At 48.5% G+C, this 26450-nt stretch overlaps 1 pseudogene; it reads right to left on the bottom strand.

Moving 5' to 3' along the window:
• Positions 1-5541: 5541 nt before the first annotated feature.
• On the bottom strand, positions 5542-26177 carry LOC144934229 (UDP-glucuronosyltransferase 1A5-like; annotated as a pseudogene).
• Positions 26178-26450: the final 273 nt, after the last annotated feature.

Raw genomic sequence — 26450 nt, 5'->3', positions numbered from 1 at the left:
CCCGACACAGCCAATTAGTAAGGGTTGTCACGTAAACAACATTCCAATTCGTTACTAGTGTAGTGGTGATAACTACTCGCTTCTTCGCACGCTGTGAGAGAGTGGATTGTAAACACGGTTTTCCCGCTCGATCAAACGGTCAGGGTCAAATGGGGTAAGGTAGGATCCAAACGCCAGATTGGGAAGGACCAATCGGAGGGTTCCACAAGGTGGCCGGGGATTGGACAACCCGGCCACGAACCAGTATCAAAGCCAGAGCGCTGAGAGCTCTTGGCCAGCTCTGCTACATGAAGATCCAAGTCGGCCGAAGACAGCTAGGACCCTGGACCAAGCATTCCAGCCCTTATCAGGGCTAGGGTCAGTGTAACCAGTGGTCGGGGGAGATTAGGTCCTGGATAGGCAGGACCCTGGCTCCCAGCCTTCCCGCCCTTGTGAGGGCGAAGGTCCTGAGCGACCAGAGGTCGGGGACCCACCGGGCCAGCGGTGGGTCAGTGTACCTCCTTAGGATAAGAGATAAGCGTGAGTGTTGAGCTGTGTAAGGTACATTGTTTTGGAAGCAACACTATTTATTCAATAAATCAACATAACATAACACAACCTTCACTTGTGTGTTGAATGCTCATCTAGCCACGCTACAGCAGAACTAGACACGGTTCGCTATTCCGGCTCGGACCACAAGCTAGGTCCCGGACCGCGTGGCTAGAGGCTTCTCTTTTACCCTACGTGGATCTTCATCACCAGCAACACGAAGAACCCCGAGCCCCTCATGGGGCCCTCGGTATGTCGGCCTGGGCTGGGGCTGGCTCCACCCCGTGCCCTGCCCACCTTTTAGGTCTCTCGAGCTCTTTCCCGAAGGCTCCCCGAGAACTCTTCTATACCACATGACCACCCAGCGGCCCCACCGGTGGCCCCCCTCCAACATCATCCGGTCACGTGTCGGCAGGTCAACCAGCGTATCATGCCCCAATGTAACCCTGGCTGGCTGACACTCCCTCTCGCTCCCTCACCGGGAGCCTGCATCGCACACTGTACGTGGTGCCTCCGCGCTGACCAGCGTTCACCCAAGCCCCACTAGGGCTGGTACTACGCCCAGCAAGCGGGCTACACATAATGCCAACATTATCCGCCATGGCTTTGTAAGCCCGGCACCACACAGTGACAATCACAGTCACTATACTAGTACAGCACATCGGTGTGTTGGAGAGTAAATTCACAACATTTACAATCTGAGTACGACGTTGCGCCAGTAATTACAACCAGCATCATCAGGCGACAGCCAGATTTGTGGAGAAATTCTCCTGTTTCATTTGGCAGTTCACAAGTTCAAGCAAGCCTGACTGCTGATAAGACACTGTCTGTCAAAACTGGTCCAGAGTTTGCCTGCATTGAACCAATGCGGCTGAAATTATGAACTGCCAGAATGGCTGATGTAATGTGTTCAAAGTATTTTTGGTTATGTTTTATGAAGATGCACAGATGTATGAAAATGTATTGTTTACTTATTTATTGTGATGCATATATTCTGCACAATGACGCTAATTATGATATCTACACTTGAACACATATAAATATAATTGTTTTAGATATGTTGGAGAAAGTTGAGTGATATAATGCGTTTTTTCCTCCCTGTTTCGCCAATCCAATTTTCAAAAAAACATTTTTTTATCTTGACATAAATAACTTTGGTAAAAGTGTTCCACCCTAACTCCCCTTTTAATATACACAGTTATTTCAATACTTGTCATGTTTGATTTGGAATACATTAAAATGGATGACTATACACCACGTTATCCTAAAAATATTCTGGATACTACAACCTCGGTCATGGGTAATATTATATAATCATGTTTATTTTCATATCGTGTGGTTCATGCAAATGGAATCTCACAGCGCTGATGAACTAGTGAAGCTGAAGGCAGCCAGATGGTGCGCCGACCCTAACAATTGCCCAATCTCTGGAGTCCTCTCTATATTAACATGTTTTCAGATAATTACTGAGCCTTTATATAATTGGGAGGGAACTGGAGCACCTGGAGAAAACCTACACGTGGAGGGTGCAACACTATCCCAGACGGAAGGGACAGATGAAATTAATCTGCACTTTGCCCGTACCGCCTTCTCATGGCAAGCCAAGAAACGGCAGGCACCTAAACGCCAATGGAAAGGGAGTTTCACAAACATCTGTGTGACCCACCAACCCTCCCCTGCACAGTGAATTACAGGCAGACGCCACCACAGCCCAGCTAATTATTCCCACCATAAATTGTCTGGTGGCAATGTTTTTAAAAGGGCCTGTTTGTGTACTATATAAAAAAAATGTATCATATTCATTCCATAAGAATATGAAAATTTTCTCCAAACAGATATATGACTATTAAAAGAGAATTAAGTCTCCCGTCTGATGATGCCGACTAATTTGTCAAATCTCACCCATGTTTCGACAAAGTTTCAACATAATATTCGAGAAGGAAACGCTTTTCTGTTCATAGTGTGCTGAATAAATGTAAAACTGTGGTGTAACAGTAATTCAAATTGACTGAAGTGAACACGTTTAGCCGACGCGTGCCTTTTGTTATAGTTTCCTGTGCTGCAAGCTAATTTATTTTATAATTAAGCATGTTATTCAACTACTCATATTAAAGCTTAGTTAATCGGATGGAATAATTTTCCAAACTATAACTTCACTTGTCACACATCAGCTAACACAAGCCACATCATTTGAACTTCAATTTCGACTGTTCAAGGGGGAAAAAAGTGCAATGATTACTGAAGGAAAATAAACGTTTCTCACACACACACAACCACACACACAGTAGCTTGCCAGATAAATATTTCTGTAGCTACTTGTAACGTCACTACCGTGTGGGTCTGTACACACACATGGCGTCACTACGTGTGGATGTGGAAATGACGTCACGGCCGGGTCGGGGAGCCTGGAGGCCGTCGGTCAGTGCCACCGGGGGTCGTGTGAGGCCGTGGCACTCTGTGTGAACCCGGCCGGATACGTGACCGGATCAAGGTGGGGGCCGGGGTTCCCGGGAGGACCTTGGAGGTCACGTGGCCAGAAGCAAAGCGGGTTCTCGAAGGTGGGCGTGGCCTTGGTGTGGCCTGTTCACGCCGAGGCGCATATAAGGGGGCACCGCACGAGGTGCGGGGCTGCTCGGGTCCGGGATGAAGATTCCTCATGAAGAGTAAAGTCAAGCCTCAAGTAAGCGTGGCCAAGAAGTAGCCCTCCTGGCTTGGCCATGCCAGTTATCAGAGTGTCGAGTGTTAGCGAGGATAGGTCGGTGGTCACCACCCTATGTGTAGCGTGATTCCACGTTGTGTTAATAAATAGTGTTGCCTTCCCATAACAGTGTGTGCGCCTCTATCGAACCATTTCACTTCCTATCATACAGAATGAACATTTAACGTCACAATTTATCTTCTGGGACCATTTCTCTACCTAATACACCCCCCAGTGGAGCTCTTCCATTTCATACAAATACTTTAGATACATGAGTTGATAGCCTACGCCGTGTGTCGAGATTGCAGCTGCATCTGTTCAGTTCCAGTCTGAAGAGCCATGTTTAAACATCCAGGAGGCTAAACAAGACCGAACAGGCCAGCACAACGGCACTTATTCATAGAATGTTCTGCACAGAAATAGAAATATTTTGTCACTGCAATCATTAAAATAATACCATAATTTTGTTCTTCGTTTTTTCTCTGTTTTATTTCATATGCTATCATATTGTGCTGTAGTTGTTGCTGTGTTTGTTATGGTGTGTATTGTGTTAGATTCATCTTGCATCCACACCAACAGCAGCTCCACAGTTCTCTCCAGCAGGAATTTTCTGCCCCGACACCAGCCTCCAAAGCGCTGGCCCCTAGCCTGCCGGACCGGGCATCGAGACACCACCGGCCTTGCCAGCCTGGAAGCAGCGCCTGCCGTGGCCACGTGATCGTGGCCAAAGTGACCAATCTGTACTGTGGCTCACACAACGAAGGGTCACGTTTATTTTTTTAATAGAACCCGTTTGATACAGTCACAACAAAGGACGTATGCAAAGTAGGGTAGGTAGGTCTGGAGATTGCGCCCCCTGTGTTGGCTTCACTCCCTGACAGGAGCGGGGGAAAGGACAACAAACTAAACACAAAAAGCAGTTCTAAAGAAATTCGTTTTCAATCAAGATTTTAAAGTGCATATCTCCAGTGGCTTCCTAAAATCGGAAGAGCGTTCCAGACGGCCGCAGAAGTGCATCTGAATTCGCGCGATGCAGTGCCCATATTTGTTTGATGGCTAACCAAAAGCCTCTGCAAGTGTGACCGGAGTTCGCGTGATGGTTTATGCTCCTTGACGAGATCAGCTCTCACTCACGTAAGATGTACTGAAACCTAGAGCCCACCCCACTTCCTAGCCATTCCTTCTCCATTCATGTTTACACCATGGTACAATTCAGTAGCTTGTGCTAGACGGGGTTGTTGAGAAATGATGGCCCCATACCGCCTCGAATTCCCGTGCCTTCCCTTTGAATTTGTAACTGCGGTGCTCCATTGCGATCAGGGCATACAGTGAGCGGGTCCGGTGTTTCCACGAGGGGGGTTCACGGTCCTTCCAATTGCATAGGATCGATTTCCTCGCAACAAACATTTAAGGCTTGGAGTATAGTAGACTGTGACTTGGATACTCCCACTAGTTTTCTGGGCCCCAATGCCTTCTTTAGTGTATAAAATGTAATGGGAAGGTTTGATTTGCATGCATTTTTTTAAATCCTCCAATTGTTGCTCCACGTTTGTTCCTATGTGTGACATAAATCAAAGGTGCGAGGTCACGATGATCTAAGGTGCAAGGATCGTGTTCTCACGTGCACAATCGAGTAACGGCATTGACTGTGATGGCCCCTTTATTGAAGACACAAAACAATCATTCACGTTGGTGTGGGGAATTAAAGTAACAAAATATATAAGCAGACAATGTCTCATTCAAGACAATACTTTTTCCTCTATTTTTTGGTGGAGTGACAGATATACGAAGGAGACTATTGTCTGCTTAACCTTCATGAAAGGGTCCACCGTTATTGTTCTGGTGTGACCATGTCTGATCGGGGCAATGTTATCACCTCATTAACAGGGCCAATGGTATTATGCTTTGCCACCACTCAATTTACTTTATACAAATCGTCGTAAGTTTTGCATAACTTTCTTTTAAAGAAAAAATCAAATCACAACCTTAAATTGTAATCAACAAATCATCATTTATTCTAGATTTGAAGCTTTCGTGACTGCAAGGATTCATATTCTTAGGTGTTTTCGGTAAAGTCACGTAGGTATAACATTAAAATTAATAAAAATAAAATACAAATAACGACGTTTCGGAGGCAATACAAGCTTCCGTCTTCAGGTGGAACCGTCACAGCCACGACAGCTGTATCAAGTAAATGAGAGATTGCAGGAGCTTCCACTCCGTTTATATAATGGTTGGAGAGGGGGGGAAAGGCTGCCCCCACTGTCCGATTTAAGCATGCGTGGCTGTTTGAAAAATCGGTTAAAACATAACAATTACTTGTGTTTTTTAGAGGCTGCCATTTCCTTGCTTACAGTGGCGTTACGGTGTTTGGCCCTACAGAGCCAGCGACAGCAGATCGTGATGAGCGCAGTCAACACGCTTGTCACCAGGACTATGGCTGCCAGCAGAAACGCCGCCACATCAAAGCCGGCCTCCTGGTACCAGGTGAGGTGGTGAGCCGCCACTCGCAGGTGAGCCGCCACTCGCAGGTGCTCCGCACCGTGCCGCATCACAAACTCCACCCAGAACACTGCCCTGTCCATGGGCTTCTGCGGCTCGTCGTGGTGCAAACGCGAGAGAAGTGACGCCTTCTACTTGTAGCTGCTAAGAAATTCAGACACGGCAAAGGCTGCAGTATCATCCAATTCGCATGACCGTAAAGATCCACCCAGAAACTGCTGTCACACTAAGAGAGTGGTTCGCTGCCACAGGTTAAACAAAATGTACGTTTATGGACACTTGTTGCACGTGACAGTTTTGGTGCATGCTTTGAATCACCTGTTCACGTGGCTGGTGATACATTTTATAGCAACAAAAATTGCATAATTTATTCCAAGTTTAAACCCTTATATTTAGCCAACATCATATCTGTCATTGACACTATTTGTATACAACAATGCAAACTTCGAAACACGTTTAAAAAATATAAGAGCGTGGAATGGCAGAGTGCGATGGGACTGCACACCTTTTCTACACAAGCTCCCACCGGTGCGATATTATCAGCCAATCGCTTGAGACGCACCGACCCACCACCGTACCTCTTGTGGGTGACGATTGTAGAGATGGACGAGGCGAGAGAGCCAGCGTCGAGGGAGTGAATGTTGAGCACCAGTGCTGCACCCTTGCTTTGCATGCGGGCCATGTTTTCGAACTGGTCTCCGAAGAGTGGCAGGCCGAGCATGGGGACGCCATAGCAGATGGCCTCGTAGATGCCGTGCTATCCCCCGTGCGTCACGAATACACGAGTCTTAGCGTGGGCTGCCGTCCACCGGCACCATCACAGCCAGACAGGGACAACCTTCGAGTAGCACGGTTGCCGATGTACGGTGCGAAAGAAGTTAAACATACAACACATATTCGGATGCTTCTTTGAACGCTTCGTTCATTTATTTTGTGCGTGTTACATAACTTTGGAACTGGAACATATAGTGGCTTTGGTCAAAAATCATGATTTTAGATGTTATACAAGCCCGTTTTTCTGAGTTTGTGATGGCATGTGAGCTTAAGTGTAATTCGGAGCTGTAACCACACTTGACGTTAGAGTTGGATGCTCTGAGCTATAGCTACACGGAGGAGTAACCGTCTCGTGCTTTGACATGGCCAGGGAATTCCTATAGCTTATACTACTGTATATTTCTTACTGAGGCTGTCCAAAAATAAAAGAACCTCAACAACTGCAAGTGGAACTAAAAATAGTAATACTTTATTCTAAAGAGAAAAAAACTCCCTGAAAAGCAAAAGCTCAAATAAAATGTAATGAATTAAACTTAACCAAAATAAATGCAAAAGGTTGAAAATAGAGTATGCAGCATGCATATTGTTATGATAGATGTATTGCGATCTCTATTGGAAATCTGAGGTAACTGCATGCAGAACATTTCCGGAATGTGGACGTTGGTACTAAAAGAGAATAATACGTTCCTTCGGAGTGGGCAGGTAGGAACTTGGTTGGACAGCGCATTCGTGCACGACAGACAAATATGCACGACAGACAGACAAATAATCCATGGTAGGCAGTGTGGAACCTGTTGTTCCTATCTGTATTAAGATAATGCAAATGGAAAAGGCAGCCTTCAACAGCCGACCCTGCTTACCGATTGAGAACTGAGCATGAACGCTTGGCCTCAATGCCTCAAGTGCTCCGTGTGGTCGATAGGACCGTATGGATGCGAGAGTTGGACACTTGAAAGGGTACCGTTCGGAGGAAAGACACGTTTTGAAATGTGGCGTTTCATAGAAGGACATTGGCAACAGGATGTAGGACTAGAAACGATGAACAAAGAAGTGTTAACAATAACGGTGATGCCAAATTATGTTGTTGGATTTAGTCAAAGAAAGTGGCATACTGTGGACAATTAATGCGAGGCTCACCGGGAGCCCTATGGCTCCCTTCTTCTTGGGAAAATCTCAGGCAAAAGGGCAAGAGAAATGTTAAGATGAACATGGTGGGATGACATCAAGGAGTAGACACATCTCAGAATGGGGAATAGCACGTGAGCATGTGCAGTGGTCAGAGGAAGTGCTGACGCATGTTGGCTGTGGACCTTGGCAATCGGAGCCGACACTGACGGATGCGATTAAACAAAAGCTGAATACAGATATTGCAGCACGCACCTAAGAGGCCCCTCTGTGGTAACCATGACATCACTTTAGTATTGTTTGAGAGATTTTCGAGAGTTGGTCCTTCATAGCGCCATATAACCTTTGGAGTAAAGCACAAATTAATCGACAGAATATTCACCAATAAACGAGACACTAGTTGTAACGTCACAGGAGCTTATTCCATGGATTCAACTTACATGGTAACACAGAATATACACATTGTTTATGAATATTGCTAATGGGTAGGAAGTTATCGAAATATGCAGTATATAACACCTACGGACTATCTGCCCATGGATCGTGGTGATCATGATAATGATTAGGAAACTTTAGTCTTTCCGTGTACTCGCCCAATTGACCCAACTACGTTCCATTTCATAAACGGACCTAACTATATTCATTGTGCATGTGTTTAAAAAGCATTGCATACCGGTTGAGCTTGTTCCATTGCTGCAAGAGCAAGGAAAGACGATGGGTGAGAAGGTAGATTTTTTTAAAATCATAGATATATTGCAATTCTCTGTAAACACTCTGGTGGACTACTCTGCATCTTTCACCTCGATGGAATGTCAGCAAACAATACCCATACGGGATCTGGCCAGCAGACGGTTATATCTGACAATCTTGCGTATTAATAATGTGTGTGGCTGGCTGGTAAGACTAGCCAATGTCCCCCAGATGCAAATGCTGCGTATCAAACTAAGAGCCAAACATAGTATAACAGATAAAAACGCATTAAAAAAGTTAACTTTAAAAGTAACTCAGGAAATATTAATGTGTAGACTGGTTTGCACCATAGGTTACATATTACACAGCTCAACATAAATTATTATCTGAATTGCATTATAATTAAGGCAATAAAGCAATTGTTTCAGGATTGAGTTATACATTATTTGAGGCAATGCTTCTTCTGACCTCTGAGCCACCGAGTTGCATCAAATTGTATTTTTTTCCTAAGCGTTGTGTCGAACAGAACGCGTGGGTGACCACTGCACGTGGCTGAAGGCCCCCTTGGGATTTCGCTCATGTTCTGCATCAACTCCTTTTATACAATATGTCATAGAAACGGTTATATTTATTTTCCAGATCCTGAGAGAGACATTTATGCCACCATCTTCCAGCAGCCATCAGTAAAACTAATTACTGACATATGTATGGAGGTTGAACTTCTTTTGCAACCGTACGTAGCCACCCGTACTGATCGGTTGTGTGGGGGAAGGACAACACACTAAACACAAAAAGCAGTTCGAACAAAAATAACTTTTCAATATAGATTGCACAAGGTATCATCAAGGGAATGGTTATACCTTGTGCAATCATGCAACATGTATTTTGTCAAAGTGGAGTTGGATTCATATGTTTGGAAGCCACGGGATAGGACCACATATTACTTCAGACATCTACTGTACATGTGTAATATCTTCAATAATGGCGGGACACGAGTTGACGGGGCAGCACTCGTTTATTCACAATGGTTGCACAGTAACAGGCACAACTGAGATAACGCCTATGTTACGCGTGCCTGACTCGGCCACACACTCCGTCTCTCCCGTGGGGTACGCGTGCCTAACTCTGCCTTGAGCTCAGGCTCTCTGGCTTCGCTCTCCCCACGGGGAGCTATCAGACCCCTACGCGCACCCGGCTCGGCCACGCACTCAGTCTCTCCCGTAGGGTACGCGTGCCTAACTCTGCCTTGCACTCAGGCTCTCCGGCTACGCTCTCCCCACGGGGAGCTATCAGACCCGCCTTGCCAGGCCACGGGTCGTGACCACTGAGTTACACAGCCCGGCCTTTACAAGGGCGTCGGGCCATGAATCCCAAGGCCTCGCCTCTGAGCCTCACAGAGCCCCGGCCCTTACAAGGGCAGCGGGGCTAGGGGTCCCAGGGCCTATCTCTTCCTCCGTCTTCTGTCTTCACCGGTTACCAACTCCCCGAGTGCCCCCGCGCATCGCCTTACATAGCCCTCCGCTCCAGGGGGCGGGGCCTATGCGGACCGCGATGTGGGCACCCACCTGCGGACCGTGATGTAGCCACCCACCACGCGCTGTCTCACGATCCTCCCTGCCAGCACGTATCACCACTACATCACCCCCTCCCACATAGCTCGCAGCCGACCCGGCTGCAAAAAAAAAAACCCACTCCCCATGTGCGCCCCGTAACACTAACACAACACAACCGCAATAACCCCGAACATTAAACAGTAATAATAACGAACATATGTACATACCGACGAACAAACCGAATAAAGTATTTACAAGAATGACGTGTCCAGCGTCCCCTCGATCCCCTGGTCCCCCCCCCCCCCCCCCCCCGCTCGCCCCTTGAATGAAACATTAGAGCGGTCGGACGGACGGGGAACGCTGTGACGAGATGATACGGCGGAACCGTCCCGCACCCCCCCCCTTTTTTCAGTCAGGAAAAGTGGCGCGACCTAGCGCGAGTCCGCCTGGCTGGTCCATCGTACGGGACGGGCCGTGGTTGACCGTCCGGTGGCTCCGGCAGCCCAGGAAGGCACGGGGCAGGCTTGGAAGAACCGCACGTGCCTTGGGGATCCGGTCGCCGACGGTCGGCAGCCGTCAGTTCCGAGACACCTGGGAGCGGATCAGGCGGAGACATGTGAGGATCAGGCGGAGACATTTCCTTCCCCGAGTCGATGGCCACATCACATGCTTGGTCATCATGACATAAAGGAAGGCCATATGGTGCCGAGAATGGTTTCAGCCGGGAGGGGTGAACGTTCCAACGGTGCTTTCCCCATTTTATCTGAACACACTGGGGTCGTGCAACCCGCACGACTTCCACGGGTCCCCGCCATGGCCTCAGTAGTTTAGGGGATGTAGCCAACGGTGCATGCAGGCAGTGCAACCAGGCCCTATCACCCGGTTTCCATTCGTGCACGTACACCTTTAGTGCACGCAACCACTCGTTAGCGATTTGGCGAGACCTCGAATTCAGCCTTGCAGCCTCCCGTGCCTCGGCCAGTTTCGCTATGTTAAATTTAATATGGTCGGCCAACTTAGATCTAGGCCGCGGCTCGGGAATCCCCAGCTGGGCCTCCATGGGCGGATCGGCCTCCCGACCGTACATCAGATAAAATGGGGAAAACCCCATAGCCGCATGGGGGGCTATCCTGTACGCGGCGAGGACACCAGGGACCTGCAAGTCCCAGTCAACCTGTGCCTCGCATACCTGTTGGCACAACATGGAAGTAATCGTTCTGTGGAGTCGCTCCACCGTCCCATCAGTCTGTGGGTGGTACGGGGAGGTACGCACTTTTTTTGTACCCAAAAGGTCGCACACCTCATGCAGCAAAATGCTCAAAAAATTATTTCCCTGGTCGGTCAGCAAGCGTTCGGGAGCACCCTTGTCCAAGACATAGCCCTGGACAAAGGCATCCGCCATGGCCGCTGCCGACTGGTTGGCAAGCGGTCATGCCATGGGCCATCGAGTGAAGTATTCCACACCAACCAGCAGGTACTTGTTACCCCTAGGCGTCACCGGAAAAGGCCCCAAGATATCCAGCGCAACGAGCTCGTTCGTGCGCGAGACCTGAATGGACTGTAGCGGTGGATTAGCCGCAACGGGCGGTGGTTTCCGTTGAGCGCACCCTACACACCCCTTTAGTATGTTGACCACATCGCTCCCCATCCCCGGCCAATAATAGTCCCGCTGGAGCAGAGCGAGCGTTTTGTTAACTCCCAGATGCAAGAGGCGTTCGTGTGTGGCCAGAACAACTCTGCCCCGCATAGCGGAAGGCACAACAAGCGCGTGTCGCCGGGACATACTGTCCCATCTCATGAGCAGGCCCTGTTTAAGCACCCAGGAGCCGGCTCCCTTCTGACCTTCCTCGGGACCCCCTGCCCTACGACGCAACGCAAGTAGGGAGCTGTCAGCCATCTGGAGTTGGCCCCACTCAACGAGAGACAACGAAAAGTAGCGAGTCCCCGCCCGAAGGAGTAGCGGGAACGTCGACCCGCGGTGCATTTGCGGCCGCGACCAACTCACCCCCGGGGACAGCGACATCTGGCTTACAGCGCGCCGACCCCAGAAAACACGCACATTCGGAACGAGGCGACAACCGCGACAGGGCATCCGCGTTGGTGTGGCGCAACCCCTTACAGTAAGTGGTCGTAAATTGGTAGTCCTGGAGGACCTCCAACCACCGTGATAATTGGCACGAGGGTTGGGCGACCCGCAATGCGTAATGAAGCGCCGCGTGGTCCGTACGGACCGTAAAATGACGGCCGTAGAGATACGGTCTGAATTGCTGTACAAAAAAAACTATAGCCAGCAACTCGCGACGGGTCACACAGTAGCGCTGTTCCGCTGGTGACAAAACCCTGCTACCGTAGGCGACCACCCGTTCGACTCCCCCCATCACCTGTGAGAGCACCCCCCCAATGCCTGTGTTACTGGCATCCGTATCCAGCAGGAAGGGTTTCGTAAAATCAGGGTAACACAAGGGCGGGGCACCCACCAAGGCGTCCCAAAGGGAGCAGAACCCGGCCTCCTCCTCCGGCCCCCAGCGAAACCTGACCCCTTTAGCTGTCAGAGCATGCAGGGGTTTGGCTATGGTGGCGAAGTGCTCAACGAACCGACGGTAGTAGGAAGCAAACCCAAATGAAACTGCGGACCTCAGTAACCGACGTGGACGTTGGCCATGAACTGACGCAGTTTGTCTTCGCGGGATCGGTGGAGATCCCTGAACGGCCGACAATGTGCCCCAAGTACCGTACGGATTCCCGAAGTAGGTGGCATTTAGCCGGTTTAAACTTTAACTTAGCCGATCGCATCCTCAGGAACACTCCCCTTAAGCATTGGAGGTGTTCCTCGAAAGTTCTACTGAAAACGATGACGTCGTCAAGGTAAATTAAGCAGGTATCCCATTGGAGACCCGACAAAACCAATTCCATAAGGCGCTGAAACGTCGCGGGAGCAGAATGGAGTCCCATGGGCAAGCGATTAAACTGAAACAGGCCTACTGGGGTCCGGAATGCGGTCTTAGGTTTCGACTCCTCATCGAGCGGCAATTGCCAGAATCCCGACATTAGGTCTAGCGTAGAAAAATAATGCGCCCCCGCTAATGCATCTAGAGATTCATCCATTCTGGGGAGCGGATACGCGTCAGCCACGGAGATCTTATTGAGGCGGCGGAAATCTACACAAAATCGCAAGGACCCGTCTTGTTTTTTAACAAGCACGATGGGTGCTCCCCATGGACTGGATGAGGGCGAAATGATGTCGGCGGTCAGCATGTCATTGACGGCCGATTGAACGTGTTCCTTCTCGGTTGGGCTTAACCGGAAGGGATTCTGCCGAACCGGGGCCGCGTCACCCGTTTCAATGTGGTGGCGTAACAGGTCCGTGCACCCAATATCATATTTGTGCTTGCTGAACACGTCCGAGAATTCAATCAGCAGGGCGCGCAGCGCCCCCAATTGCACACCCGACAAGTTACTGGAGCTCGCACATAGCGAGTCCAACCACTGTTGGTCCTCCCCCAATTGAAATCTCTGCGCCGGAACGGGATCAACGTGCGCAATGAGCCGCTCTTCCACAGGGACCGGTGCCGCGTGAGCAAGCACGGTGCCCTGTGGAATCACGGCCGGCCGCGACCCCGCATTCAAAACCATGACGAAAGGGTCCCTGTCAACCCGTACCAACGTCTGAGCCACCGCCAAGTCCAGACCCCCAACAGCTCTGTTCGACGGACCCAACAGCACGCCCTGCCTCGCAGTCTTCCCACCCAATGGCTTACGCAACCGGAGGGGTACCAACATCTGCGAACCCGGGGGTACGTGCACCGTATGGGTCGCCAGCGCTTGGACCGTCACACAAGCCGTGCGCAGTTTAGTAGGGTTAGACAAAAAAGAAATACGGCGACCCGATGGCAGCTCGATACAACCCTGGTCAACGAGAATTTTAATCGGCATTTTAGCCAAAAAGTCTGTGCCCAACAGACATGGAACCGCCAGGGAAGAAGAGACCAAAACAGGTCCCGCCAATTTAATATCCCCTATACAAATGCTCGCCCGAATCTGGCCGACAATGCCCAACGAGCCCCCATTCGCCGCATAACATGGCACGTCTACCGGGAGCAGGGGCCAACATTGGACGGGGAGAATGTTGTAAATAAGATCAGAAATGATAGTCGCCGACGCACCCGTGTCCACCAGCACCCTGATTTCAATACCGTCTATAAATCCCGTAACCACAGATGACCCGGCCGACGCAGCCACCATCCTGTGGCCCAACTCGGACCATTTGATCGCTCCCGGCCCCCGTACGAACCCCCCTTACCGAACTGAATCCCCGGCCCCCATGCGCACCTCCTCCGCCGCGAAGCGGCGGCCCATGTGTGACGTGTATGTGGACCGAGCATGTGTAGTGCCGCGACTTGCCGGGGGTAGTTGGGACGACTTTGGGCCTTGGTCGTCGTCCAGCCGAGGTCCCGCGGCGCGCTGACGCGGAGCGCGGCACCCGGACGCCACGTGGCCACGAAGGCCGCAGTTGTAGCACGTGATGAGGGACGTCGCAGGTTTCGGTTGCTCCAGCTTGCGGGTCGATCGCAGAGGCGAACGACCCCCCGACCTCCAATCCCCCGGTCGCGCTGTAGCGAATACCTCCTCCCGAGGCCGGATGACTTGGGGGTCGGTGTCCACCGGGGCAGGAGTTGAGACCGCGGCAGAAGCGCAGACGACCGCCTGCTTCCGTTTCAGGACCTCATGTGCCTGGATGCTCGTTGCAACCCGCAACGAACAAATGTCCACCTCGTCCGCCGTGTTGATGGGGACCCCCAGGTCCTGAGCTAACGCCAGCAGCTGTTCCATCACCATGGCATCCTGCCCCTCCTCGTCCATGCGAGGGAAGGCGGCGTCCGCGAGAGCAAGCAGCGCTGTGCGGTAGGCGAGCGTTGTCTCCGTGTCCCCCTTTCGTCGCCCGTAGAATTGGTGGCGGCAGGCCGAGGGTGGTCCATACACCTTGGCCATAAGGCCCAGCGCGGCCTTGAGTGTGGAGCGGCCCGATCTCGGGGCGGACCTGAAGGCCGCGAGCGCGTCGTCGTCCAGCATTGCAGGCAGTGCCCGTAGCGCCGTAGCGTCGGACCACCCCGACATTTCTTGATGGGTGAGGAATCTCCGCTGGAAGGCGCCCCAGTCACCCCCCTCAGCTTTGAAGGCCATCAACGCGGGAAGTCGCTGTTGAAAAACCATGTCGTCTTCCGACAGGTGATTTTCCCGCGCTGCGCCGTCGGTGTGGGAAATGGCGGCCCCTACCATGGGTGGTTCATGGTGGCCTGTGGCGCATGCCGATGACGTGAGCGGCGGAGAGTGGAGGTCCCCGGTAACGTGTTGCTCGCGATTCCCGCCACTTGACGGGCGCTCCGTAAAAATGGCGCCATTTTCAAAGTCAGTGGCGCGAAGCGCATTTTGGCGGGAATCTCCCACGCGACTCTTTTCGACGCCCATCGTCGTCCTTCCTCCTCCCGACGCGGTGATCTCCGCCAAAATGAATGCTGCAGCGAGTAGCAGCTCCGCCAGTCGAGAGTGCGCGTCCTGGAGTCCGGTGTCTGACCCCAGCAGAGCGTCGGGCGTCCCTGAAAGGTTCTGTGGCGTCGGCATCTCCTCTTCCTCTCCTCCCGATGCTCGCTGTCCCGATTCGTCGTGGTCGTCCTCCCAGTCACGCTCGTGAGTCCGATGAGTCTTCCTGGTATCCATGACTTGAAGACAGTTTCACTTCTGACGCCAGTTGTAATATCTTCAATAATGGCGGGAGACGAGTTGATGGGGCAGCACTCGTTTATTCCCAATGGTTGCACAGTAACAGGCACAACCGAGATAACGCCTATGTTATGCGTGCCTGACTCGGCCACGCACTCCGTCTCTCCCGTGGGGTACGCGTACCTAACTCTGCCTTGCACTCAGGCTCTCCGGCTACACTCTCCCCACGGGGAGCTATCAGACCCCTACGCGCACCCGGCTCGGCCACGCACTCAGTCTCTCCCGTAGGGTACGCGTGCCTAACTCTGCCTTGCACTCAGGCTCTCCGGCTACGCTCTCCCCACGGGGAGCTATCAGACCCGCCTTGCCAGGCCACGGGTCTCGACCATTGAGTTACACAGCCCGGCCCTTACAAGGGCGTCGGGCCGTGAATCCCAAGGCCTCGCCTCTGAGCCTCACAGAGCCCCGGCCCTTACAAGGGCAGCGGGGCGAGGGGTCCCAGGGCCTATCTCTTCCTCTGTCTTCTGTCTTCGCCGGTTACCAACTCCCCGAGTGCCCCCGCACATCGCCTTACATAGCCCTCCGCTCCAGGGGGCAGGGCCTATGCGGACCACGATGTGGGCACCCGCCTGCGGACCGTGATGTAGCCACCCACCACGCGCTGTCTCACGATCATCCCTGCCAGCACGTATCACCACTTCACATGTGATGCGGAATTTCCTTATTACCTTTTGTGAGATTCTGCCCAGGCCCTCTGCAAGAACGTTTGCTATTCTATAAGGAATGGCCGACACCATGGATCCAAATGACACCACGACCACACCATGCTCCTCAGAACTCTGCATAAACTCCTTCAAATCCCTCAGGATAAAAACACGCCCAAATGGATTAATTAGGCGTTTTGCATTGGCCATCGTGGTGTCAAATCATATTCTCCAGTGTGTAAAATGTAATTAAAACAAGTTAAATGCTACACCCAGTTTGGCTAGCATGAGCTAGAATTGATTAAATATTAGTCTTTCCCTCACCATGTATTTTTTTATCTCCAGAAAATTAACTCTTCAAGCTGTGCCCAAAGTTATTTAAGTTATGATAATTGATTCTTTACCCTTCTATCTGGCAACAAAACTGACACCTTTTTACAAGGAGTCATGTTTGAATAGACCGCAATACCTGCAGTCATAATACAAACAAAAGAACATAACTCTGATAATGTGCACTGTCCTTGAAGTTGATTGGTCCACACCCGAGACAGCTTTCCTTAGAGCCTAGTCTCACATGGGTTGGACCAGATGACGCCAAAAGGCGCACAACTCAACGACAATGCACCATCAGAGTATGAGAGCTCGGGGCAAGCATCTACACTATGGGAACCTCATTTGCCAGTAAAAATATTATAATTGATTCTTTACCCTTCTATCTGGCAACAAAACTGACACCTTTTTACAAGGAGTCATGTTTGAATAGACCGCAATACCTGCAGTCATAATACAAACAAAAGAACATAACTCTGATAATGTGCACTGTCCTTGAAGTTGATTGGTCCACACCCGAGACAGCTTTCCTTAGAGCCTAGTCTCACATGGGTTGGACCAGATGACGCCAAAAGGCGCACAACTCAACGACAATGCACCATCAGAGTATGAGAGCTCGGGGCAAGCATCTACACTATGGGAACCTCATTTGCCAGTAAAAATATGATAATTGATTCTTTACCCTTCTATCTGGCAACAAAACTGACACCTTTTTACAAGGAGTCATGTTTGAATAGACCGCAATACCTGCAGTCATAATACAAACAAAAGAACATAACTCTGATAATGTGCACTGTCCTTGAAGTTGATTGGTCCACACCCGAGACAGCTTTCCTTAGAGCCTAGTCTCACATGGGTTGGACCAGATGACGCCAAAAGGCGCACAACTCAACGACAATGCACCATCAGAGTATGAGAGCTCGGGGCAAGCATCTACACTATGGGAACCTCATTTGCCAGTAAAAATATGATAATTGATTCTTTACCCTTCTATCTGGCAACAAAACTGACACCTTTTTACAAGGAGTCATGTTTGAATAGACCGCAATACCTGCAGTCATAATACAAACAAAAGAACATAACTCTGATAATGTGCACTGTCCTTGAAGTTGATTGGTCCACACCCGAGACAGCTTTCCTTAGAGCCTAGTCTCACATGGGTTGGACCAGATGACGCCAAAAGGCGCACAACTCAACCACAATGCACCATCAGAGTATGAGAGCTCGGGGCAAGCATCTACACTATGGGAACCTCATTTGCCAGTAAAAATATGTTAATTGATTCTTTACCCTTCTATCTGGCAACAAAACTGACACCTTTTTACAAGGAGTCATGTTTGAATAGACCGCAATACCTGCAGTCATAATACAAACAAAAGAACATAACTCTGATAATGTGCACTGTCCTTGAAGTTGATTGGTCCACACCCGAGACAGCTTTCCTTAGAGCCTAGTCTCACATGGGTTGGACCAGATGACGCCAAAAGGCGCACAACTCAACGACAATGCACCATCAGAGTATGAGAGCTCGGGGCAAGCATCTACACTATGGGAACCTCATTTGCCAGTAAAAATATGATAATTGATTCTTTACCCTTCTATCTGGCAACAAAACTGACACCTTTTTACAAGGAGTCATGTTTGAATAGACCGCAATACCTGCAGTCATAATACAAACAAAAGAACATAACTCTGATAATGTGCACTGTCCTTGAAGTTGATTGGTCCACACCCGAGACAGCTTTCCTTAGAGCCTAGTCTCACATGGGTTGGACCAGATGACGCCAAAAGGCGCACAACTCAACGACAATGCACCATCAGAGTATGAGAGCTCGGGGCAAGCATCTACACTATGGGAACCTCATTTGCCAGTAAAAATATGTTAATTGATTCTTTACCCTTCTATCTGGCAACAAAACTGACACCTTTTTACAAGGAGTCATGTTTGAATAGACCGCAATACCTGCAGTCATAATACAAACAAAAGAACATAACTCTGATAATGTGCACTGTCCTTGAAGTTGATTGGTCCACACCCGAGACAGCTTTCCTTAGAGCCTAGTCTCACATGGGTTGGACCAGATGACGCCAAAAGGCGCACAACTCAACGACAATGCACCATCAGAGTATGAGAGCTCGGGGCAAGCATCTACACTATGGGAACCTCATTTGCCAGTAAAAATATGATAATTGATTCTTTACCCTTCTATCTGGCAACAAAACTGACACCTTTTTACAAGGAGTCATGTTTGAATAGACCGCAATACCTGCAGTCATAATACAAACAAAAGAACATAACTCTGATAATGTGCACTGTCCTTGAAGTTGATTGGTCCACACCCGAGACAGCTTTCCTTAGAGCCTAGTCTCACATGGGTTGGACCAGATGACGCCAAAAGGCGCACAACTCAACGACAATGCACCATCAGAGTATGAGAGCTCGGGGCAAGCATCTACACTATGGGAACCTCATTTGCCAGTAAAAATATGATAATTGATTCTTTACCCTTCTATCTGGCAACAAAACTGACACCTTTTTACAAGGAGTCATGTTTGAATAGACCGCAATACCTGCAGTCATAATACAAACAAAAGAACATAACTCTGATAATGTGCACTGTCCTTGAAGTTGATTGGTCCACACCCGAGACAGCTTTCCTTAGAGCCTAGTCTCACATGGGTTGGACCAGATGACGCCAAAAGGCGCACAACTCAACCACAATGCACCATCAGAGTATGAGAGCTCGGGGCAAGCATCTACACTATGGGAACCTCATTTGCCAGTAAAAATATGTTAATTGATTCTTTACCCTTCTATCTGGCAACAAAACTGACACCTTTTTACAAGGAGTCATGTTTGAATAGACCGCAATACCTGCAGTCATAATACAAACAAAAGAACATAACTCTGATAATGTGCACTGTCCTTGAAGTTGATTGGTCCACACCCGAGACAGCTTTCCTTAGAGCCTAGTCTCACATGGGTTGGACCAGATGACGCCAAAAGGCGCACAACTCAACGACAATGCACCATCAGAGTATGAGAGCTCGGGGCAAGCATCTACACTATGGGAACCTCATTTGCCAGTAAAAATATGATAATTGATTCTTTACCCTTCTATCTGGCAACAAAACTGACACCTTTTTACAAGGAGTCATGTTTGAATAGACCGCAATACCTGCAGTCATAATACAAACAAAAGAACATAACTCTGATAATGTGCACTGTCCTTGAAGTTGATTGGTCCACACCCGAGACAGCTTTCCTTAGAGCCTAGTCTCACATGGGTTGGACCAGATGACGCCAAAAGGCGCACAACTCAACGACAATGCACCATCAGAGTATGAGAGCTCGGGGCAAGCATCTACACTATGGGAACCTCATTTGCCAGTAAAAATATGTTAATTGATTCTTTACCCTTCTATCTGGCAACAAAACTGACACCTTTTTACAAGGAGTCATGTTTGAATAGACCGCAATACCTGCAGTCATAATACAAACAAAAGAACATAACTCTGATAATGTGCACTGTCCTTGAAGTTGATTGGTCCACACCCGAGACAGCTTTCCTTAGAGCCTAGTCTCACATGGGTTGGACCAGATGACGCCAAAAGGCGCACAACTCAACGACAATGCACCATCAGAGTATGAGAGCTCGGGGCAAGCATCTACACTATAAGAACCTCATTTGCCAGTAAAAATATGATAATTGATTCTTTACCCTTCTATCTGGCAACAAAACTGACACCTTTTTACAAGGAGTCATGTTTGAATAGACCGCAATACCTGCAGTCATAATACAAACAAAAGAACATAACTCTGATAATGTGCACTGTCCTTGAAGTTGATTGGTCCACACCCGAGACAGCTTTCCTTAGAGCCTAGTCTCACATGGGTTGGACCAGATGACGCCAAAAGGCGCACAACTCAACGACAATGCACCATCAGAGTATGAGAGCTCGGGGCAAGCATCTACACTATGGGAACCTCATTTGCCAGTAAAAATATGATAATTGATTCTTTACCCTTCTATCTGGCAACAAAACTGACACCTTTTTACAAGGAGTCATGTTTGAATAGACCGCAATACCTGCAGTCATAATACAAACAAAAGAACATAACTCTGATAATGTGCACTGTCCTTGAAGTTGATTGGTCCACACCCGAGACAGCTTTACTTAGAGCCTAGTCTCACATGGGTTGGACCAGATGACGCCAAAAGGCGCACAACTCAACCACAATGCACCATCAGAGTATGAGAGCTCGGGGCAAGCATCTACACTATGGGAACCTCATTTGCCGGTAAAAATATGATAATTGATTCTTTACCCTTCTATCTGGCAACAAAACTGACACCTTTTTACAAGGAGTCATGTTTGAATAGACCGCAATACCTGCAGTCATAATACAAACAAAAGAACATAACTCTGATAATGTGCACTGTCCTTGAAGTTGATTGGTCCACACCCGAGACAGCTTTCCTTAGAGCCTAGTCTCACATGGGTTGGACCAGATGACGCCAAAAGGCGCACAACTCAACGACAATGCACCATCAGAGTATGAGAGCTCGGGGCAAGCATCTACACTATGGGAACCTCATTTGCCAGTAAAAATATGATAATTGATTCTTTACCCTTCTATCTGGCAACAAAACTGACACCTTTTTACAAGGAGTCATGTTTGAATAGACCGCAATACCTGCAGTCATAATACAAACAAAAGAACATAACTCTGATAATGTGCACTGTCCTTGAAGTTGATTGGTCCACACCCGAGACAGCTTTCCTTAGAGCCTAGTCTCACATGGGTTGGACCAGATGACGCACAACTCAACGACAATGCACCATCAGAGTATGAGAGCTCGGGGCAAGCATCTACACTATGGGAACCTCATTTGCCAGTAAAAATATGATAATTGATTCTTTACCCTTCTATCTGGCAACAAAACTGACACCTTTTTACAAGGAGTCATGTTTGAATAGACCGCAATACCTGCAGTCATAATACAAACAAAAGAACATAACTCTGATAATGTGCACTGTCCTTGAAGTTGATTGGTCCACACCCGAGACAGCTTTCCTTAGAGCCTAGTCTCACATGGGTTGGACCAGATGACGCCAAAAGGCGCACAACTCAACGACAATGCACCATCAGAGTATGAGAGCTCGGGGCAAGCATCTACACTATGGGAACCTCATTTGCCAGTAAAAATATGATAATTGATTCTTTACCCTTCTATCTGGCAACAAAACTGACACCTTTTTACAAGGAGTCATGTTTGAATAGACCGCAATACCTGCAGTCATAATACAAACAAAAGAACATAACTCTGATAATGTGCACTGTCCTTGAAGTTGATTGGTCCACACCCGAGACAGCTTTCCTTAGAGCCTAGTCTCACATGGGTTGGACCAGATGACGCCAAAAGGCGCACAACTCAACGACAATGCACCATCAGAGTATGAGAGCTCGGGGCAAGCATCTACACTATGGGAACCTCATTTGCCAGTAAAAATATGATAATTGATTCTTTACCCTTCTATCTGGCAACAAAACTGACACCTTTTTACAAGGAGTCATGTTTGAATAGACCGCAATACCTGCAGTCATAATACAAACAAAAGAACATAACTCTGATAATGTGCACTGTCATTGAAGTTGATTGGTCCACACCCGAGACAGCTTTCCTTAGAGCCTAGTCTCACATGGGTTGGACCAGATGACGCCAAAAGGCGCACAACTCAACGACAATGCACCATCAGAGTATGAGAGCTCGGGGCAAGCATCTACACTATGGGAACCTCATTTGCCAGTAAAAATATGATAATTGATTCTTTACCCTTCTATCTGGCAACAAAACTGACACCTTTTTACAAGGAGTCATGTTTGAATAGACCGCAATACCTGCAGTCATAATACAAACAAAAGAACATAACTCTGATAATGTGCACTGTCCTTGAAGTTGATTGGTCCACACCCGAGACAGCTTTCCTTAGAGCCTAGTCTCACATGGGTTGGACCAGATGACGCCAAAAGGCGCACAACTCAACGACAATGCACCATCAGAGTATGAGAGCTCGGGGCAAGCATCTACACTATGGGAACCTCATTTGCCAGTAAAAATATGATAATTGATTCTTTACCCTTCTATCTGGCAACAAAACTGACACCTTTTTACAAGGAGTCATGTTTGAATAGACCGCAATACCTGCAGTCATAATACAAACAAAAGAACATAACTCTGATAATGTGCACTGTCCTTGAAGTTGATTGATCCACACCCGAGACAGCTTTCCTTAGAGCCTAGTCTCACATGGGTTGGACCAGATGACGCCAAAAGGCGCACAACTCAACGACAATGCACCATCAGATTATGAGAGCTCGGGGCAAGCATCTACACTATGGGAACCTCATTTGCCAGTAAAAATATGATAATTGATTCTTTACCCTTCTATCTGGCAACAAAACTGACACCTTTTTACAAGGAGTCATGTTTGAATAGACCGCAATACCTGCAGTCATAATACAAACAAAAGAACATAACTCTGATAATGTGCACTGTCCTTGAAGTTGATTGGTCCACACCCGAGACAGCTTTCCTCAGAGCCTAGTCTCACATGGGTTGGACCAGATGACGCCAAAAGGCGCACAACTCAACGACAATGCACCATCAGAGTATGACGTCATCTGGTCCAACCCATGTGAGACTAGGCTCTAAGGAAAGCTGTCTCGGGTGTGGACCAATCAACTTCAAGGACAGTGCACATTATCAGAGTTATGTTCTTTTGTTTGTATTATGACTGCAGGTATTGCGGTCTATTCAAACATGACTCCTTGTAAAAAGGTGTCAGTTTTGTTGCCAGATAGAAGGGTAAAGAATCAATTATCATATTTTTACTGGCAAATGAGGTTCCCATAGTGTAGATGCTTGCCCCGAGCTCTCATACTCTGATGGTGCATTGTCGTTGAGTTGTGCGCCTTTTGGCGTCATCTGGTCCAACCCATGTGAGACTAGGCTCTAAGGAAAGCTGTCTCGGGTGTGGACCAATCAACTTCAAGGACAGTGCACATTATCAGAGTTATGTTCTTTTGTTTGTATTATGACTGCAGGTATTGCGGTCTATTCAAACATGACTCCTTGTAAAAAGGTGTCAGTTTTGTTGTCAGATAGAAGGGTAAAGAATCAATTATCATATTTTTACTGGCAAATGAGGTTCCCATAGTGTAGATGCTTGCCCCGAGCTCTCATACTCTGATGGTGCATTGTCGTTGAGTTGTGCGCCTTTTGGCGTCATCTGGTCCAACCCATGTGAGACTAGGCTCTAAGGAAAGCTGTCTCGGGTGTGGACCAATCAACTTCAAGGACAGTGCACATTATCAGAGTTATGTTCTTTTGTTTGTATTATGACTGCAGGTATTGCGGTCTATTCAAACATGACTCCTTGTAAAAAGGTGTCAGTTTTGTTGCCAGATAGAAGGGTAAAGAATCAATTATCATATTTTTACTGGCAAATGAGGTTCCCATAGTGTAGATGCTTGCCCCGAGCTCTCATACTCTGATGGTGCATTGTCGTTGAGTTGTGCGCCTTTTGGCGTCATCTGGTCCAACCCATGTGAGACTAGGCTCTAAGGAAAGCTGTCTCGGGTGTGGACCAATCAACTTCAAGGACAGTGCACATTATCAGAGTTATGTTCTTTTGTTTGTATTATGACTGCAGGTATTGCGGTCTATTCAAACATGACTCCTTGTAAAAAGGTGTCAGTTTTGTTGCCAGATAGAAGGGTAAAGAATCAATTATCATATTTTTACTGGCAAATGAGGTTCCCATATTATTTAAGTTATGTTATCCATATCATCAGAACATTATAATTCTAATTCTTCATAGTTTGAACAAATGCAGGTAAAGAGTGCACATTGACAGTAACATTTTACATATGGAAGAGGTCTCACATCATCGGATGTCATACCTCCGACGTTCACCATGTTAGGCATAGTCGGGCGGGGATAGTCAAAGACAAAGTCTGTCCGGTGCAGCCAGATGGACGCTTTGCTAAGCAGCTCCATGGCTGTGACGTCCCAGCCCAGGTGGCGCCTGGCCAGCTCATCAAAGTGTTTCAGAAGGAAGTCAATACACAGGTGATCCTGCTCCAGGCCCGTCAACATGTTTGTGACCCGCTCTGTGAAACTCATGTGGTCTGTAAACCTTGAAGTACTTCGGGGAACGTACGACAATGGTGCTGGGCAGTGGGCAGCTTTTAAGTCGATATCACAAGGAATACCACGCATTAGAAATACTGAAGGGAGCCCCAATGCATCTGTAGAGGTGATAGCTACTCACTATTCGGTGACCTACGGTGCAGCGTTGCCTCCCTCGGTAAACAGTCGGGGTCAGGGAGAGGTGAGAGCGGATCAAAATCACAGATTCCCGCCAGACAAACGGCCAAGGGTCATATAAGGTGAAAGAAGATCAAAACGACAGATTGGGAAGAACCAATCAGAAGGGTCCACAAAGTAGCGTGGGATTGGACAAGCCCAGCCACGAACCAGTATAAAAGCCAGAGTGATGAGAGCTCTGGCTCAGTTCTCCCCACACGAAGACCAAAGCCCAGGCTAAAGAAGATAGGACCCTGGACCAAGCCTTCCAGCACTTCTGAGGGCTGAGGCTCAGTGTTCCCAGTGGTCAGGGGAGAATAGGTCCTGGATAGGCAGGACCCTGGGTCCCAGCCTTCCAGCCTTTCTAAAGGCTGCGGCTCTGTGTGACCAGAGGTCAGGGACCCACCGAGCCAGCGGTGGGTCAGTTAGCCTCCCCTAGGTCCCAGCCGGAGGACGCTAGGTTAAGCGGGTAGACTTGTGTGTAGTTCCCGCCAAGTCCAGAGGCTGTACCTCCTTAGGTTAGCAGGTAGGCTTGTGTGTAGGTCCCGCCAAGCCCTAAGGCTGTACCTCCTCAGGTTAACGGGTAAGGAGACCGTATACCCCTTGTGTGTTAGGGACCGTGTCGAAGAAAGACAATAAACAGTGTGTGCCTCAAAGGAGTTTATTCGCCCATTATTCAAGACACGACACATCAGCAAAAATGTCTTCACATGGATCCATGGGGTCAGCGAGAAGAACCTCGAAGTTATGGGCATGAAGTCGCTGCATCACAGCAACATTGCCGAGTAAGCTGTCACACATTACGGCAAACCTCTTATTCACGCTCTCCAAGTGTGTAAAGTGGAATCCTGTAGTCACCCTTTTCCGCAAACACCACATCACGCAAACATCTTCTTGAAATTTGCTTCTTCTCCCCATCAAAAAAAGGCACAGGGAAGGTTTCCGAGTCTAGCCCAGGCGTCTCTCCCACCATTAGATTACCTGTCGCGGGCAATGCCACGACCACTCGGTGACCACGCCGAGACAAGGCAAGGGACAGATCACGTAGGCTCATCCAGTGGCTGCCATCAGTTGGGTACACCAGCATGCCACCCACAGCACGGTCACCGTCAGATTTCTCCTGGCCCACGGCCATGTGCATGAAGGCGAGGGTTAGAGCAAAGCTGAAACACCACCGCATGTCCTGGCAGAACAACACACAACATCGATTGATAAACAATCGTAGTTTGGCTTTTGCCTGACTTGTTTTTAACATTAATAAACCATTGATTTAAAGCTTCCGTGACTGCAGGAATTCATACTCTTCGGTTTTTCGGTAAAGTCACGTAAATAAAAAAATAATAGATCACGACGTGATTGTTTACGTGACTTGACTTGACCGAAAGACCCAAGAGTATAAATAAACCATTTAAAAGTATACATTGTGAGGACTATAAACAACAACTGCTATCTT

Source organism: Lampetra fluviatilis, chromosome 1, assembly GCF_964198595.1.
Source record: "Lampetra fluviatilis chromosome 1, kcLamFluv1.1, whole genome shotgun sequence".
In the NCBI taxonomy this organism is placed as follows: domain Eukaryota; kingdom Metazoa; phylum Chordata; class Hyperoartia; order Petromyzontiformes; family Petromyzontidae; genus Lampetra; species Lampetra fluviatilis.
This window is presented reverse-complemented; position numbering and strand designations above follow the sequence as displayed.